The sequence below is a fragment of the Lissotriton helveticus genome, chromosome 2_1 (assembly GCF_964261635.1).
Source record: "Lissotriton helveticus chromosome 2_1, aLisHel1.1, whole genome shotgun sequence".
Lineage (NCBI taxonomy): Eukaryota > Metazoa > Chordata > Amphibia > Caudata > Salamandridae > Lissotriton > Lissotriton helveticus.
Genome location: NC_136059.1, coordinates 306480617 through 306501287, shown reverse-complemented (window position 1 = coordinate 306501287; position 20671 = coordinate 306480617). Strand labels below are relative to the sequence as shown.

The 20671-nt window shown below is 40.9% G+C and overlaps 1 protein-coding gene across 2 annotated transcripts in view; it reads right to left on the bottom strand.

The window, feature by feature from the left end:
- MALT1 (MALT1 paracaspase) overlaps positions 1-20671 on the bottom strand; it is a 716169-nt gene that overhangs the window by 526382 nt on the left and 169116 nt on the right. The window lies entirely within an intron of this gene.

The following is a 20671-nucleotide window of genomic DNA, read 5'->3' as shown; positions in this document are numbered from 1 at the left end:
AATGTTGCCGGTAAAAAGGAATTGCTCAGAAATAGATTATGTAGAACAAGTAGAGGAGAGGAGTGCCCATTTCTTGGAAAGAGGATACCCAATTGAAATAATCAAAATGGCCAGAGCAAAGGTTAATTTGAAATCACAAGAATGCTTGCTAAATCCACAAGAAGAAGATTTTACAGAACACAATAAAGGCATGGAAACAATACGACTGATCATGGACTTAAATATTGAAAATAAGGAACAAAAGAAGATAGTAAAACAGAACTGGAACATACTGATGCCGGATGAAACATTAAAGAAAAAACAACCATAATTTCCCACTATAACATATAGGAAAACAGCATCCATGGAGGACATACTAACGCACAGTCACTTTGAGATCGAAACTCCACAAAGAACATCTTGGTTGACTAGTCTGGGATTTTGGAGATGTCCCAAATGTAGGGCATGCAAATATGGTCCGAACACTAGATTGTTCACACTACAAGATGGAAGAATTGAACAAAGCATGGCCCACATAACATGCAAGTCGAATATATAGTTTACATATTGGAATGCCAGCGTAAAAAACAATATGTTGGGAGCACGATTAACAAGCTAAAGTTAAGAATACTTCAACACCTGAGAGCGATCAATAATAAAGATTTCACCTATCCCATTGTGAAACTTTTTTTTTAACATCACTGTAGCAATGACTGTGACCGGAGGTATTTTGGCATAAAAATTGTGCACCCAGGGAGCAGAAGTGGCAACAGAACAATGGAACTAAGAAAAATGGAGTCCAGATATATCCTAGAGATAGGAACAGAACAACCCTTTGGGCACAATCTGGACGCGGAACTCCATATACACCTTCAATGATGGCTCGGATATCTTAACTGAACTCCCACAAATTAAAAAAGCAACGAAAAGGGACAAGTCAAGTAATCTTTGAATGAGAAACCACAGTTAACTGTAAAGAACTAGAAGATGGGGAAAATAGAAAGGAAAAAAAATGATTGGAAAAGGGGAATGGAGGACTATATAGTTAATTATTGAATCATGCACATTGTCACTTTCAAGATTACTTAAGTACTTTAAGTTTCAATATTTATTTATTTCATATTTATCTACATTATATATGCAATTTTACCAGTGAGATGCTCAAAATTTTAGATTTTCCTAAATCTATATACTTTTGTATTTGTGTATGGTTGCAGCTCTTAAAATTGTACAGTTAAAATTGAATGACTTGATGGCATGAATTCTATTTGTGATAATTTACCTCCCGAACTAGGAGTATTTAGATCAAAAATGTATATTGCTGCTGCAGGAACTCATACAAGAATTGGGACTGACTCCCTTAACCATCTAAATGGTGGATCTCTCTTGAACAATTGTTTGACTTGATTAACAACTGAAAGCGCCCGTTTTTTGCACACGCCCTTTATCTGTAAATAACAGATTGGTACTTCTCTGATGGAATCATGGTTTTAAATATCCCCTAATTTTAACAATGACCTATCCGGCCGCCCTTCAAGAAAAATGAGCGCCACCATATTTAATTCTGAAATGATCTTTTCTGCATAGGCACCTTAACTTGTAAATGATCTAATTGCACTTTTCTGATGGTATTATATGATATTGCAAAAAAAGAGATCACAAATGTACTTTACAGTTTATGATAAGTGAAAACATGGGATATTAAATGTTTTTACTCTTTTTCCTCCTTTTATAATACAGCATTGATTTGCACTAGCATGTTATTTACAAATAATGTATTTGTATGTTATGACTAGTTTATTCTCTAAAGAGAAGTGTGAACAAGATTTATCAATGTACTTTACATTTAAATGAAAGGTATAAATGGTGGAAAAACGAACCCCTCTAGTAAGAACAGTGGGTTAGCAGTCTAGAAATATGCACAAGGGTAGAAACAAACATGGGATCATAATGAGCACCTATCATTTTAAAATGGTGATCTAGACAGCCGGAATCTATTGTCCAGTTGAAGGCATTTTATTTATTTATTTATAAAGTTTTATATAGTGCGAAATTGATCCCGAAGGATATCGGAGCGCTCTACAATTTGAGGCAAAGGTAACAAATGAGAAAATTAGTCTAACGTGGGGAATCTAATAGGCATTAAATCAACTAGTACAAACATACTGCGCCGAAATGCGTAGACCGTCCATATCTCTGCACAAATGGTGAAACATTTTTTTTTAATATCACTGTAGCAATAACAGTGACCTGAGATATTTTGGCATAAAAATTGTTCACCCAGGGAGCAGAGGTGGCAACAGAACAATGGAACTAAGAAAAATGGTGTCCAGATATATCCTAGCGATAGGAACAGAACAACCCTTTGGACATAATCTAGACGCGGAACTCCATATACACCTTCAATGATGGCTCTGATATCCTAACTGAACTCCCGCAAATTCAGAAAGCAACGAAAAGGGACATGTCAAGTAATCTTTGAATGAGAAACCACAGTAACTGTAAAGAACTAGAAGATGGGGAAAATAGAAAGGAAAAAATGATTGCAAAGAGGAAAGGAAGACTATATATTTAATTATTGAATCATGCACATTGTCACTTTCAAGATTACATAAGTACTTTACATTTAGATATTTATTTATTTCATATTTATTTACATTATATATGCAATTTTACCAGTGAGATGCCACATTTAATTCTGAAATTATCTTTTCTGCATTCGCACCTTAACTTGTAAATGATCTAATTTCACTTTTCTGATGGTATTACATGATATTGCAAAAAAAGAGATCACAAATGTACTTTACAGTTTATGATAAGTGAAAACATGGGATATTAAATGTTTTTACTCTTTTTCCTCCTTTTATAATACAGCATTGATTTGCACTAGCATGTTATTTACAAATGTATTTGTATGTTATGACTAGTTTATGCTCTAAAGAGAAGTGTGAACAAGATTTATCAATGTACTTTACATTTAAACGAAAGGTAAAAATGGTGGAAAAACGAACCCCACTAGTAAGAACAGTGGGTTAGCAGTCCAGAAATATTCACAAGGGTAGAAACCAATATGGGATCAATAAGAGCACCTATCACTTTAAAATGGCGATCTAGACAACCGGACTCTATTGTCCAGTTGAAGGCATTTTATTTAATTATAAAGTTTTATATAGCGCGAACTTGATCCCGAAGGATATCAGAGCGCTCTACAATTTGAGGCAAAGGTAACAAATCAGAAAAATTAACATGGGGAATCTAATAGGCATTGAATCAACTAGTACAAACATACTGCGCCGAAATGCGTAGACCGTCCATATCTCTGCACGAATGGTGAAACAAAATATTGAAAAAGGAATAATTGTCCAGACCTGACTTTTGATGGTCCCGTGGTTGCCCTGGTACGAACAGCGAAAGTGTTGGCGATTTGAAGATACATATATACATATATATATATATTCACTGAAAAAACCATAGGTTATAGACCATATATAGTTAGGAATTAGCATTTACAAAACCTTGAAAATTCACTGAAAAAACCATAGGTTATAGACTATATATAGTTAGGAATTAGCATTTACAAAACCTTGAAAATTCACTGAAAACACCATAGGTTATAGACCATATATAGTTAGGAATTAGCATTTAAAAAACCTTATTTTACTCACACAAAACCATTGAAATTCCATATATAGTTAGTTGCACTAACTATATATCGCGCACCCGCAATCCACTGCTGATGATGTCACATATTACATCATTCATGACATGGTCAGTGACATCACTGATGACATCACTGATGACATCTCAAATGACATCACTGATGACATCACTGATGACATCTCAAATGACATCACTGATGACAACATCCAGTGACTGTGTGTTTCTGTAAAGTTTAAATATGTTTTACATATTGAAGAATGAGTAGATGTATAAGTGTCTGGACGAAGGATTTAGTAGGTGCATGACTGAATGTATGAGTGAGTGATTAAATGTGTCTCACTGAGTGCATGGGTTAGTGACTAAACTGTCTTAATTTGTGCATCATTATGTCTGTTGTTCTGTAAACTGCTGCATGTGTTGATCAGTAGCTATATGAGTAACTATATGGGTTATTGATTGATTGCCCAAGTATTTGCATGGGAGACTGAGTGTGTGTGTGTGTGGCTGGCTGGGAGGTGTGTGACTCTGTGCAGATCAATGTGTACTTGTATCAATGATTGTATAAGAGAGTAAGTATGTGTTAGTATATGGTTGAAAACGTAAGGTGCTCTATGTTTAACTGTATAGATTAGAAAATGGAAGTGTGATTGATTCTTTACAGGACTGACTAGGTGTGTGAGTAACTCCATGGATGAGTGGCAGAGTGTGAGTGTCTGTATAGGTGTATGAGTGCATATGATAGGGTTGTAAAGATGAGTGATTGTATGTATGAATGATTGTATGGGTGAATGAGTGAATGTGTGTGTAGACGTAGGAATCAGTGAGTGCGTATGTAGTAACTAGTATTGGTGTGTCAATGGTTTCAAAAATTATACTCTATATTTAACACTGGGTGTAACAGAGGTTATATTAAAATGTGAGGAGATGCATTGTATTGTCACATGAATGATATCATCAGTGATGTGGTCATTGATGTCAAATGAGATGCCATCAGTGATGTCATTTGAGATGTCATCAGTGATGTCATCAGTGATGTCACTGACCATGTCATGAATGATGTAATATGTGACATCATCAGCAGTGGATTGCGGGTGCGCGATATATAGTTAGTGCAACTAACTATATATGGAATTTCAATGGTTTTGTGTGAGTAAAATAACGTTTTTTAAATGCTAATTCCTAACTATATATGGTCTATAACCTATGGTTTTTTCAGTGAATTTTCAAGGTTTTGTAAATGCTAATTCCTAACTATATATAGTCTATAACCTATGGTTTTTTCAGTGAATTTTCAAGGTTTTGTAAATGCTAATTCCTAACTATATATGGTCTATAACCTATGGTTTTTTCAGTGAATTTCAATGGTTTTTTAATAGCAAATATCATAAGCTGTCGAATGTCAAGTACGTGGTAAGTAAAAACATGTTCGTGTTTATGCACACTGATCTGCTTTGAATGCTGCCCCCCCCTCATTTCTATTAGGAGTACTCTCTCTTTGCAGATAGTGAAAGGTAGTTAACGCAGGCCTTTGCCCCCGTTGTAATCCGTCGTGCCTGCTTCTCTCTCCATTTGATTGATTGTTATCCAAGCATTTACTGTTTTAGAATTGGTTCTCTTTGGTTCATTCTCTATTTACAAACAAGCACAGAGTCGCAATACTCTGTTTAGTCTTTGCAGATAGCGAAAAATCGTGTAAAAAAACAAAAGGAATCGAGCAAAATCAGTAGGCCACTAATGGGATCTCTTTTTGACCTCGCTAAAATAGAAACATTAGGAACAACCCCTCATGACAAACACGAAACTAGTGAGATGAACTGAACTCCACACCATGATGGCTGCAATACAGCTCGGCTCCGCCACCCACCCCGCCCAAAATAACGATAAACTCTATGCAAATATTACAAATATATACAACACACCAGCAAAGTAACAGGGTAAAACATTTTATTAAACAACTATTTACATAACTATTTTATACTTTTTGTTGCCCGATCCGGCTAGCTCAATCGATCGAGCATGAAACTCATGCACTCTGATGGTTCAAAGTTTTGAGGAGTGCTTGTAACACTGTCTGAAGCCTATTTGCACTTGCTTCAGCTTCACTATTCTCAAAGTAAAGTGGGGGCTGTTTGAGGACGTGACTGCATTTGTGAACAATGTGATGCGGTGCCACCCTGAACCGCTTGACGGAGGCCCCCGAGGGACGGTGTGATGGCGCGGACTCGGAGGGGGCGCTTGGCTCCGGCTCCCTCCCCAAGTCATGTTCTCCTGGTGTAGCCTGAGATCGCCCCCGACATAGGTAGCCGGCTCCCGGGATCAAGCGGAACTTTTTGCCTTTTGGTAACTCTTACATTCTTGACCTTGTCCCACAATCCGTTTCACCTAAAGACACGCTGTAGTGGGGCGCCCCTTTACCATTTCAGTTGCCATTCCGCCCGCTTTTGCTACACTGTGCCTCTTCCGCTATTCAGCTGTTTACCGCCCGCTCTTTCGACTACAGCGTCTCGCTCACCATGTAGTTGAGTTGCTCCCGCTCTTGCGGTGCAGCGATAGGCGGCTGCCACAGTACTCTCAAAATGGCGGCCGGCTCTTCAGATTTGGGCGTGGTCCACTAAAATTGCCCTGCGACACCTTGGAACTCGGACGCTTGTCTGCTAGAGATTGGGCTCCATTCTCGAAAGCGTCCCCTCAGCCTTGAAGATTCTACAAAAGTCTTGGGGGCCCCCGACTCCCGCAGGCTTCTGGTGGGGAGCGGCTAGCATTATTGCTCGTGGAATGGCCACGACGGAGCTACGAAATGGTGGTGCTCTCATGCTAACGCCAGCTTCAGTCTGAAACATCCAGAAACACTGTAGACTACCAATTCGATCAGTTCCGGTAGCGCCCCAACGTGACCCGGTAGAGAAGAACTAGCCCTCCCCTCTTTGACTGATGGTTCTTGTTGCCTGTCCCTTCTGTTGTCATTTAACAGAACTATTTAGCCTGCTGAAAGGGGTTGTGTTCCGACCGCTGGTTGGTGGAGACATTTTGACTATATTCTGGACCTGCGTTGTCGCGTAATGCGTCATATGACGCGCCGCGTTAGCGCATCCGGAAGTGATCCGGGGCGCGACGCGCAGCGCGTAACGTAAGCATAACAGGTCATGTGACTTAATAAAACTTTTCATTGGTTCATTTTACTTTTCTTATTCTAATGATGAAAGGCTTGGTCATATGACCTAAAAATTACGCTTTTTATTACTTTCGAACATTATTTTTTCTTAAATATATGTTATAATGTTCCAGGCTAATGTACTTTCCCGGAAAATTTACAACTGTCCTGCAAGTAAAATATATTCCTTTTTCGAGAAAAAGGGCGTTTCTTCGTCCCATGACGGAGCCGTGGAGCAAAAGAGGGTCGGCCTGCTGTATATGAGATTCTTATCGATCACTTTATGTTGCAGGAGTAGAAAATACAACAGCCCTTGACCATTTATCTTTACTGCGTTCCTGCGTATTATACCTTTTACCCTTCATGTAATTGGTCTGCTTTATTTCACTTGCCTTTTACTGATTCTAAAACAGTGACTATTATTAAAAACTTTACCAATGTATATACTACTACCATGTTTTCTTTTAAAAACCTTTATTGTGAAAATGTCAGTATACAAATACGGGCCTATAACCACGTGGGCCGGCCACGGAGCAAACTGTAATCGTATATGATGAGTAGACATTTACACTGTAGAGGAACGTAACGGGCGGGCCATTAGGTTGCAAGAACTAAGGTGTCTAACAGTTGCGGAATCGGTGGACGTACATTTTATAATTAAAATACGACAGGGCCAGTTACAATAAAATTATCTAGATATACATTTGCGGGCAAGTACCATGGGTGATGTTAATTCGAACTTTCAATAGTACAGTAATCAATAACACATCAGAACTTAATATCAATAGGGATATTGAAATATTCAATCTATTCTCGTCCCCGCCCGCCATGTGCTTCAAAACTGCATACGTATCTCGTGATATCAAGGTTGTGCAACCAGTACACAACAAGGAGTTACGAGTCCCATTTATTCCGGCGCCATTTTGGGCGAGGACGGGCAGGTCCAGGATATAGTCAAAATGTCTCTACCAACCATCGACTATGATGATGTTCATATGCTGTATTTATTAGAGTAACACTCATCTGTCCACATGAAATTAATTTGCCACAATCTAAACATGTCATTTTAATCTTTCCAAAGTTCTTCTAAATATTTGGGACCGTTTCCCTTGCCTCTGATGCTGTCAGTGCCACTTCTTTGATGAATGTACTGGCAGGTCGGGGGTTCTCCTCCAAATCTCTCTTTTATGCAGCACTATAATTAATCGGTGCCACCTCTCCATATGACGATGCATGGTATAGTTACCATAACTATATATTTTTTCGGTTCCTCTGGAGAGTACATCGTGGCAGATGAAGCGTGTAACGTACCGGGCATTTACCTTTTTTTGCATGTAGAGGAAAGGAAAAAAAATACGGACTGTTTGGAATGTTTACAGACGCCGGAGAACCAATCAGCTTCGCTTCACAAAGCTCCGTTACGCGAAAAGTACGCGAACTGGAGCGCTGCCCGGTCCGCTGTTACAGATATATATCTTTTTTTGAACGTTAATTTCTCAAAATCCACTGGAGCACATATATTGAGACCTAGCAAAGGCACATCGGGCTACCAGTCCCTACAATTTTGCCAAGTTTCGTGCAAATCCATTCAGCCGTTCGGGCTAAAAGTGAGGCCAACCGCCCTATGGAAATTAACATTGGAAAAACGCGTTTTGGGACCCCCCTTTTGTCTCGGCCCCCCCTTGACAAACCCCCCCCAAATTTTCAGGGGCTGCTCAGAAACAAAATGTGCCATTTTCCTGAAAATTTCAGCCAATTCCGTCCACAAACGCCAAAGTTATTAGACATAGAATTTTCAAAAATCCCATAGAGAAAAAATCCTAACTATATATACCTACTGGCGACCGCCAGTAGGTAATATATATACACACACACACACACACACACACACACATATATATATATATATACACACACACATATACACACACACACACACACATATATATATATATATACACAAATATATATATAACACTTACATATACACACATACATATATATATATATATATATATATATTCACTGAAAAAACCATAGGTTATACACCATATATAGTTAGGAATTAGCATTTAAAAAACCTTATTTTACTCACACAAAACCATTGAAATTCCATATATAGTTAGTTGCACTAACTATATATCGCGCACCCGCAATCCACTGCTGATCATGTCACATATTACATCATTCATGACATGGTCAGTGACATCACTGATGACATCACTGATGACATCTCAAATGACATCACTGATGACATCTCAAATGACATCACTGATGACATCACTGATGACATCTCAAATGACATCACTGATGAGATCACTGATGACATCATCCAGTGACTGTGTGTTTCTGTAAAGTTTAAATATGTTTTACATATTGAAGAATGAGTAGATGTATAAGTGTCTGGGCGAAGGATTTAGTAGGTGCATGACTGAATGTATGAGTGAGTGATTAAATGTGTCTCACTGAGTGCATGGGTTAGTGAGTAAACTGTCTTAATTTGTGCATCATTATGTCTGTTGTTCTGTAAACTGCTGCATGTGTTGATCAGTAGCTATATGATTAACTATATGGGTTATTGATTGATTGTCCAAGTATTTGTATAGGAGACTGAGTGTGTGTGTGGCTGGCTGGGAGGTGTGTGACTCTGTGCAGATCAATGTGTACTTGTATCAATGATTGTATAAGAAAGTAAGTATGTGTTAGTATATGTTTGAAAATGTAAGGTGCTCTATGTTTAACTGTATAGACAAGAAAATGGAAGTGTGATTGATTCTTTACAGGACTGACTAGGTGTGTGAGTAACTCCATGGATGAGTGGCAGAGTGTAAGTGTCTGTATAGGTGTATGAGTGCATATGATAGTGTTGTAAAGATGAGTGATTGTATGTATGAATGATTGTATGGGTGAATGAGTGAATGTGTGTGTAGACGTAGGAATCAGTGAGTACGTATGTAGTAACTAGTATTGGTGTGTCAATGGTTTCAAAAATTATACTCTGTATTTAACACTGGGTGTAGAGGTTATATTAAAACGTGAGGAGATGCATTGTATTGTCACATGAATGATATCATCAGTGATGTGGTCATTGATGTCAAATGAGATGTCATCAGTGATCTCATCAGTGATGTCATTTGAGATGTCATCAGTGATGTCATCAGTGATGTCACTGACCATGTCATGAATGATGTAATATGTGACATGATCAGCAGTGGATTGCGGGTGCGCGATATATAGTTAGTGCAACTAACTATATATGGAATTTCAATGGTTTTGTGTGAGTAAAATAAGGTTTTTTAAATGCTAATTCCTAACTATATATGGTGTATAACCTATGGTTTTTTCAGTGAATTTTCAAGGTTTTGTAAATGCTAATTCCTAACTATATATGGTCTATAACCTATGGTTTTTTCAGTGAATTTCAATGGTTTTTTAATAGCAAATATCATAAGCTGTCGAATGTCAAGTACGTGGTAAGTGAAAACATTTTCGTGTTTATGCACACTGATCTGCTTTGAATGGTGCCCCCCCCCCTCATTTCTATTAGGAGTACTCTCTCTTTGCAGATAGTGAAAGGTAGTTAACGCAGGCCTTTGCCCCCGTTGTAATCCGTCGTGCCTGCTTCTCTCTCCATTTGATTGATTGTTATCCAAGTATTTACTGTTTTAGAATTAGTTCTCTTTGGTTCATTCTCTATTTACAAACAAACACAGAGTCGCAATACTCTGTTTAGTCTTTGCAGATAACGAAAAATCGTGTAAAAAAAAAGAAAAGGAATCGAGCAAAATCAGTAGGCCACTAATGGGATCTCTTTTTGACCTCGCTAAAATAGAAACATTAGGAACAACCCCTCATGACAAATACAAAACTAGTGAGATGAACTGAACTCCACACAATGATGGCTGCAAAACAGCTCGGCTCCGCCACCCACCCCGCCCAAAATAACGATAAAGAGCGGCTGCCATGATTGGTTGCGGAATGGCCACAACGGAGCTACGAAATGGTGCTGCTCTCATGCTAACCCCAGCTTCGGTCTGAAACATCCAGAAACACTGTAGACTACCAATTCGATCAGTTCCGGTAGCGCCCCAATGTAACCCGGTAGAGAAGAACTAGCCCTCCCCTCTTTGACTGATGGTTCTTGTTGCCTGTCCTTTCTGTTGTCATTTAACAGAACTATTTAGCCTGCTGAAAGGGGTTGTGTTTCGACCGCTGGTTGGTGGAGACATTTTGACTATATTCTGGACCTGCGTTGTCGCGTAATGCGTCATATGACGCGCCGCGTTAGCGCATCCGGAAGTCATCCGGGGCGCGCAGCGCGTAACGTAAGCATAACAAGTCATGTGACTTGTTAATAAAACTTTTCATTGGTTCATTTTACTTTTCTTATTCTAATGATGAAAGCCTTGGTCATATCACCTAAAAATTACGCTTTTAATTACTTCCGAACATTATTTTCTCTTAAATATATGTTATAATGTTCCAGGCTAATGTACTTTCCCGGAAATTTTACAACTGTCCTGCAAGTAAAATATATTCTTTTTTCGAGAAAAAGAGCGTTTCTTCATCCCATGACGGAGCCGTTGAGCAAAAGAGGGTCGACCTGCTGTCTTAGTCGCCGATACGCCTGAATATGAGATTCTTATCGATCACTTTATGTTGCAGGAATAGAAAACACAACAGCCCTTGACCATTTATCTTTACTGCGTTCCTTCGTATTATACCTTTTACCCTTCATGTAATTGGTCTGCTTTATTTCACTTGCCTTTTAATGACTTTACCAATGTATACACTACTACCATGTTTTCTTTTAAAAACCTTTATTGTGAAAATTTCATTATACAAATACGAGCCTATAACCACGTGGGCCTGCCACGGAGCAAACTGTAATCGTATATGATGAATAGACATTTACACTGTAGAGGAACGTAACGGGCGGGCCATTAGGTTGCAAAAACTAAGGTGTCTAACAGTTACGGAATCGGTGGACGTACATTTTATAATTAAAATACGACAGGGCCAGTTACAATAAAATTATCTAGATATACATTTGCGGGCAAGTACCATGGGTGACGTTAATTCGAATTTTCAACAGTACAGTAATCAATAACACATCAGAACTTAATATCAATAGGGATGTCGAAATATTCAATCAATTCTCGTCCCCGCCCGCCATGTGCTTCAAAACTGCATACGTATCTCGTGATTTCAAGGTTCTGCAACCAGTACACAACAAGGAGTTACGAGTCCCATTTATTCCGGCGCCATTTTGGGCGAGGACGGGCAGGTCCAGGATATAGTCAAAATGTCTCTACCAACCATCGACTATGATGATGTTCATATGCTGTATTTATTAGAGTAACACTCATCTGCCCACATGAAATTAATTTACCACAATCTAAACATGTCATTTTAATCTTTCCAAGTTCTTCTAAATATTTGGGACCGTTTCCCTTGCCTCTGAAGCTCTCAGTGCCACTTCTTTGATGAATGTACTAGCAGGTCAGGGGTTCTCCTCCAAATCTCTCTTTTATGCAGCACTATAATTAATTGGTGCCACCTCTCCATATGACGATGCATGGTATAGTTACCACAACTATATATTTTTTCGGTTCCTCTGGAGAGTTCATCGTGGCAGATGAAGCGTGTAACATACCGGGCATTTACCTTTTTTTGCATGTACAGGAAAGGAAAAAAAAATCGAGCGTTCGAGTTCTTAGGTGTCCCAGGGCCATTTTAGTGGACCAGGCCCAAATCCAAAGAACAGCTATCTCACAGGCTAATGGGGCGACCCACGCCGAGTTTCAGCATTGTAGGATGACCACACAAGTACAGCAACTTGCTAGACATCACCTCGGTGCCATCCGGATCTCGGCGCCCCACTGCAGATGAAGTGCCTCTCAACTATGAAACCACCACGGTGACATCCGGATCTTGGCGCGTTGTCCTGCCTTCGGCCTATTCGCACATCGGTCCGCTACTGACGCCATCTCACAGGCTAATGGGGTGACCCACGCCGAGTTTCAGCATTGTAGGATGACCACACCAACTTGCTAGACATCACCTCGGTGCCATCCGAATCTTGGCATCTCAACGCCTAGTGGTATCTTCCATACAGAAAATATTGTTACGCTGCCTTTGGCCCCATTCGCACATCAGTCCGCAACTTAGACATCACCTCGATGCCATCCGGATCTTGGCATCTCAGCGCCTTGTGGTGTCAGTCAGAAAATATTGTTGCGCTGCCTTTGGCCCCATTCGCACATCAGTCCGCTACTGACACCATCTCACAGGCCAATAGGGCGCCCCACGCCGACTTTTACCATTGTACGATGGCCACACCAGTGGCACAACTTCCTAGACATCACCTCGGTGCCATCCGAATCTTGGCATCTCAACGCCTAGTGGTATCTTCCATACAGAAAATCTTGTTACGCTACCTTTGGCCCCATTCGCACATCGGTCCGCAACTTAGACATCACCTCGGTGCCATCCGGATCTTGGCATCTCAGCGCCTTGTGGTGTATTCTCTTCAGAAAATATTGTTGAGCTGCCTTTGGCCCCATTCGCACATCCGTCCGCAACTTACACATCACCTCGGTGCCATCCGGATCTTGGCATCTCAGCGCCTTGTGGTGTCTTCTACTCCGAAAATATAGTAGAAAATATTGTTGCGCTGCCTTTGGCCCCATTCACACATCAGTCCGCTACTGACACCATCTCACAGGCCAACAGGGCGCCCCACGCCGACTTTTACCATTGTACGATGGCCACACCAGTGCCACAACTTGCTAGACACCACCTCGGTGCCATCCGGATCTTGGCGCGTTGTGCTGCCTTCGGCCTATTCGCACATCGGTCCGCTACTGACGCAAACTCACAGGCCAACGGGGCGCCCCACGCCGACTTTCAGCATTGTAGGATGGCCACACCAGTGCTGCAACTTGCTGGACACCACCTCGGTGCCATCCAGATCTTGGCGCGTTGTGTTGCCTTCGGCCTATTCGCACATCGGTCCGCTACTGACGCCGCCTCACGTGCCAACGTATTTTCTCCTAATTTTACACCCTATGCCGCATAACAGGTCATGTGACTTGTTTATAAAACTTTTCATTGGTTCATTTTACTTTTGGTTTCCTAATGATGGAAGGCTTGATCATGTGACCTAAAAACAACACTTTTCATAGGATGAAAACTTTTTTTTTTCCCCAAACGATGAAAGCCCCACCTTGTTTCTGGATGTTTCAGACTGAAGCTGGCGTCAGCATGAAAGCACCACCATCTCGTAGCTCAGTCGTGGTCATTCCGCGAGCAATCATGGCAGCCGCTCCCCACCAGAAGCCTGCAGGAGTCGGAGCCCCCAAAACTTTTGATGAATTCTCAAGGCGGAGGGGACGCTTTCGAGAATGAGGTCCAAGACCTAGCAGACAAGCGTCCGATTTCCAAGGTGTCCCAGGGCCATTTCAGTGGACCAGGCCCAAAAAGGAAAGAGCCTGCCGCCATTTTGAGAGTCCTGTGACAGCCGCCTATCGCTGCACCGCAAGAGTGGGCGCAACTCAGCTGAATTGCGGCTTTTGACACAGTGGACCAAAAACGGACGGAATGGCAACTGAAACGGTAAAGGGGCGCCCCACTACAACAGATGACACTCCACCTGGAGAGGCCCGTTCACGCCGCCTCCCCCGGGGCGCTCCACGCCGTTATTCGGAGCAGCATTGTAGGATACCAAAACCAGTGCGGCAACTTACTGGACATCACCTTGGTGCCATCGTTCTGCTGCCTTGGAACTATTCGCGCAACAGTTTGCTACTGATGACCCACCCCCCGCGACGCCCCATGCCGTTATTTGCTGGGTGGCAACTTACTAGACATCACTTTCGTGTCATCTAGATTTCAACGCGTTCTGCTGCCTTGGAACTATTCGCACAACAGTTTGCTACTGATGACCCACCCCCCGCGACGCCCCACGCCGGAAATCTGGACGTTGTGCTGCGTTGGGACTATTCGCACAGCCGACCGCTACTTCGTTGTTTTTCCCTAAAAATGTTTATATGTTATTACTATTTTTGTTTTCTTGTATATATTTATAAATTATTAAAGTTTTATAATCTTACTACTTTGTCGGAGTGCTATATATTTTTAATGTGACACATAATTGTAAAAACTTTGATGTACAAACAGTCATCCCTGGAATCTTCCGCTTCAGGCTCGGTCCCCTCCCCAATCACAATACAGGATGGTTTTCAGATAATAGCAACGCTTCTGCTGTGACGAAACTCATCGAGTGTGGGCCTTGATCTACTATAACTCCTTTGAAGAGGGGTGATTCTTTACAGCTGTGGCCATAAACTACATCTGCAGGGCTAGCTGATACCCTAGGACCAGCCTGGACAATCGGACACAGAGGAAAAGGAGTGTCAGAGGGTGCGGTAGTGAATAGGGCGAAAGGGAGGTGTCGGGCGGGCACAGGGTGTGATTCTCAGGGAACAGCAGCGCAGATGGGGGAGGTTTATTACCCATGCATAAGACAGAGAGCGGGGGTGACCACTGCCTGGGGGAGATGTTTGCAAGGGTGGGGAGCCATGCTAAGGATCGACAGCGTGCACAGAGTGGGTCTGGTCAAGGCATCTAAAATGGCTGCCGTGCACGACAAAAGTGTGGCATTTGAAAAAAGACAAGATGGCGCAGACAATGTTTTTCAACACTTCCTGATTTCCTTCGAATCGAACGTTAACAGACGTTGGGGCATATTACCAAAGTTAAGCGATATTTATCCCTAACGATGCTTAGCAACGATTTTTTTACCGTCAGAAATTATCGCAGATAAACCTTGCTATTATCAAGGTTTATCGGAAATACGATAAAAAACGACCGCAATGCATTAATATCGCTGAAAACTCAGCGATATTCATGCATTACCGAGCTAATGCTCTTAGCCATGTTATCCACCTCCCATTGGATAACATGGCTAAGAACTGCTCAGGGCAGGTGGTAGCTTTTAGAGATATTCGCCCTTATCTCGAATATTTCCAAAAGTTGATAATAGGAGATAGCGATGTTAGCGACTGTTTCCAGTCGCTAACATCTTGGCATGCCCACTTTGCATGTCATTAGTGATAAATATCACTCACATGCAAAGTGGGGCCCAAGATGGTCGCTAACTTCTACTAGCCGTCGCTAACTGGTGTTAGCAACAGCTAGGTAATACACATATAATTTTATCTCCGCGAAGCGGAGCGCTGTTACAGATATATATCTTGTTTCTGAACGTTAATTTCTCAAAATGCACTGAAGCACATATATTGAGACCTAGCAAAGGCACATCGGGCTACCAGTCCCTACAATTTTGCCAAGTTTCGTGCAAATCCATTCAGCTGTTCGATCCTACCGAGAGACAAGATGGCGGCCGCTACGGACTGTTTGGAATGTTTACAGACACCGGAGAGCCAATCAGCTTCGCTTCGCAAAGCTCCGTAACGCGAAAAGTACGCGAAGCGGTGCGCTGTTACAGATATATACCTTTTTTTGAACGTTAATTTCTCAAAATCCACTGGAGCACATATATTGAGATCTAGCAAAGGCACATCGGGCTACCAGTCCCTACAATTTTGCCAAGTTTCGTGCAAATCCATTCAGCTGTTCGATTATTATTATTTTTATTTTTTTTTGCCCCGCGGGGCCCTTTTAAAACCTCCACATCAAACCTAGGGGGTGAGCGACAATGTACTATGCCCCCTTATGGTCATTTGCCCCTTCGCTTCGGCCTCCTCTTGTCTCTCGATCCTACCGAGAGACAAGATGGCGGCCGCTACGGACTGTTTGGAATGTTGACAGACGCCGGAGAACCAATCAGCTTCGCTTCACAAAGCTCCGTTGCGCGAAAAGTCCGCGAACCAGAGCGCTGCCCGGTCCGCTGTTACAGATATATATCTTTTTTTAAACGTTAATTTCTCAAAATCCACTGGAGCACATATATTGAGACCTACAAAAGGCACATCGGGCTACCAGTCCCTACAATTTTGCCAAGTTTCGTGCAAATCCATTCAGCCGTTCGGGCTAAAAGTGAGGCCAACCGCCCTATGGAAAACTCAATGTTAAAAACACGTTTTGGGACCCCCCTTTTTTCTCAGCCCCCACTGGACGAACCCCCCCCAAATTTTCAAGGGCTGCTCAGAAACAAAATGTGCCATTTTCCTGAAAATTTCAGCCAATTCCGTCCACAAACGCCAAAGTTATTAGACATAGAATTTTCAAAAAACCCATAGAGAAAAAATCCTAACTATATATACCTACTGGCGACCGCCAGTAGGTAATATATATACATACACACACACACACACACATATAGATATAAATACATACATACGCACATACACATACAGGTATATATATACAAATACACATATATAAATATATATATATATATATACACATATATATATATACACACACACACATATATACATAGACACACACATATACTCATATATACATACATATACACATATATATACACATACATATACACATACATACATAAACATATATATACACATACATATACACATATATACATACATTGCTGACTTCGCCTCCTGACATCTAGTTTCCCTGGAAAGGACGCACACGGACCCAAGATTTCTGTTGTAAAGTAAGTTTATTTGTTGCCCTGCACCGCTGCCATAACGCATTTCGGCCTTCCAAAGGCCATGATCACATGGCGCTTTGCTTGGTGCCTTTCCTACATTTAAAGTGCCAGTGCAAAAATGATGAGCTTCCACAGGTGACTAACTCATAAACCTACAAGAATTACGGAGACAAATACCGCAGAGCACAGAAACAAAAGGTGCACCAAATGCAGGTAAAAATACATATAGATAAATAAATATATGTAAATAAATACACAGATGTGTGGCTCTTAAAATCTATCAATGCTTCTTGAATAAGAGTTATTAAAAAAGTTAAAACGTGCCACTGCATAAGACCACATACAGCCAGTCATCTATGTGCAACAATCCGTGTTTAACCTGTAAATTTAAAACACAATGTAAAATAGTAATATATAATACAAGTGTTAAAAATTGTTAAAGGAAGTGTTGATATGATAAAAACAATGCTAAATGGAAGTACATAAATGTTGTTTATTATAGATCAAAAAACACTCTCACTGTGTCTGGATGGTCTTTTTGTTCTGTGCTGATGCCACTAATTAAGCCCTTAGTGAGCCTAGAAATTCCTCCATACCATACTGTGATTGAGTGAAAAAGTGCATTTAGTGTCACCCTATTGAATCTACATAGATTCTAAAAAGTGCTAAGTGCTATATGCACAGATAAGAACCATGTGATTGAGGGGCTGGAAAAGCTAAAAGCAAAAAATATATGCATATTGGTATCAGAAATAGGAACATTTTAATATCATGTAATGTACAATTCATTAAAGGAGAAACCCATCATAAGCAAGTGAAGAAAGCTTCACTTGTGTTGAGCCCAAAAGGTGTTTTTGTGTCGAGCCCTAGAATGTACCTAGTTTCTAGAAGGCGGAGTTGGGCCTTGTGGTTGCCTCTCCTCCTCAGTGGGGGAATAGTATTGACAACAAAATATTTTAGATGTTCTGGGCCATATATCTCTCCAAAGTGTCTAGCCACTGGATAAGCTGGATCGCTGTTGGTGATGGCCCCTATGTGCTGGAGTATCCGCTTGTGTACTGGCAGCTTAGTGCTGCCTAAATAGCGTAACTTACAAGGACACTATAGCACATATACAGCATATTCAGTCTTACATGTAAGCCTTTCACAGGGTTCGATTCGAATGAGCTCATGTAGCAGGTTTTGTTTTGAGCAAATTTACATGCTTTGCATGTGGGGCATTTAATAAACCCTTTGTGTGAGGTGAGCCAGTTCCCAGTAGTTCTTAATTCTGGACTGTTCTTAACCAGGCTATTGCTGATCGATCTTGCCTTCCTAAAGGTCAGATCGGGTTTCTTGGGTAGACAATCTCCCAAAATGGGGTCACTACGTACTAGACCCCAATTCCTGTTCAGTATCTTACATAGGGCTTGATGCTGCCTATTATAGGTGAGAATCATTCTTATTGGTTGGATTGATTAGTCCAAACCTGAGGCTTGCAGACTTGATTTTTCTGCAAGGGCAAGACCTCTGTCAATTGCCTTGGTTTTGTTAATGGCTTTGTCAATAGTGTTTTCAGTGTATCCCCTGTCCAGGAACCTTTCCCTGCTTGCCTGCTGTGTGATATTGCAATCCTCCTCAGTGCTGCAAATCCATTTGATACGCAGCATTTACCCGTAGGGAATGCTGTGATTCAAATGTTGAGGGTGATGACTTTTTGCATGGAGTACTGTATTTCCAGCAGTCGGTTTCCCGTACATCCTGGTCTCAAGGCTGTCATTTCTAACAACAACCGCCACATCAAGGAAACATACTGATGTTCTGCTAATATTCGCAGAGAAGTGGAGATTTAGGTCGTTGTTCTTAATCTGTTCGATGAATTGAAGGGGCTGAGCCTCGGGACCTCTCCAAATCACGACCAGATCGTCAATATAACGAAACAAATAAAGCACATGCTGTTCCATTATGCTTGCATTCTGTGCCCTGAGGACCTGCTCCTCCCATAACCCCATGTGCAAACAGGCATACCTAGGGAAAAAGCAGGCCCCCATTGCAACACCCCTGGTTAGTTGCTAAACTTGATTTTCAACAATATACACTACACATACATATACACAAATATACATATATACATATAAACATACACATAAACATACACATAAATATAAACCTATACACACATATAAACATACACACAGACATATAGACATATATACTTACATATAGATACACATACATATACACACATACATATATGGCTGTATTAGTGAGTGAGTGGGTGTATGAGTAGCAGTATGGGTGAGCGAGTGGATGTATGTGTAGATCTATGAATCAGTGAATGGGTGTGTAAGTACTGGTATGGCTATGTGAATGGGTTTGTGAATGGTTGTGTGGGAGTGGCAGTGGGTGTATAAAATATTCTATAGGGTTGTGAGTGTGTGCGTCAGAGATGCTGTAGATGATGTCAGCAATTATATCATTTGAGATGTCATCAGTGAGGTCACTGGCCATGTCATGAGTGATGTAATATGTGAGGTGATAAGTATGCATTGTGGGGGTGCGAGTTATAGTTAACTCAGGTAACTGTAACAGCTGAATTTCTCGGGTTTTGTATGAGTAAAATCTGACCCGTACTATAAAGTCCCAGTAACCTTTGGTTTTTGTGTGGAGAATTTCAAAGATTTTTTTTCAATTCTTTTTGCAACTATAACTTCCTTCTAAACTTTGTTTTTTTCAGTGAAAATATATATATATATATTTTCACTGACTATTGACAAAGGTGGCAAGCCGAAATGCGTCTTGTGATGCAGTATTAACCCAATAAACTTACCGGGTTAATAACGTTCCTGTGAGCGCTGTGCATTTTTGTGCGAGAGAGCATTGGAGGTTAATCCCACGCAGAGTCTGTCACTGCGAAGCAGCACCCAGCCGTGAGGGAAGGGAGGTATGAATATATATATATATATATATATATATATATATATATATATATATATATATATATATATATATATATATATATATATATATATATTTAGGACCATGTTTTCAGAGGAAATGCATTCTTTGACTTGCCTATATCTTTGGCGCTGGTTGACAACATATCTTTACAAAATTTTCCCCAAAAAGTGTGCTGGTAATTCTAGTTGGGTGGGCCTGGATAGTTGTGGGGCGCTCGGTTAAGCAGGGGCTAAGAAAAAGGTGCATTCATTTCCCATGTTAATTCCCTTAGGGGCTTTGAATACCACTACAGG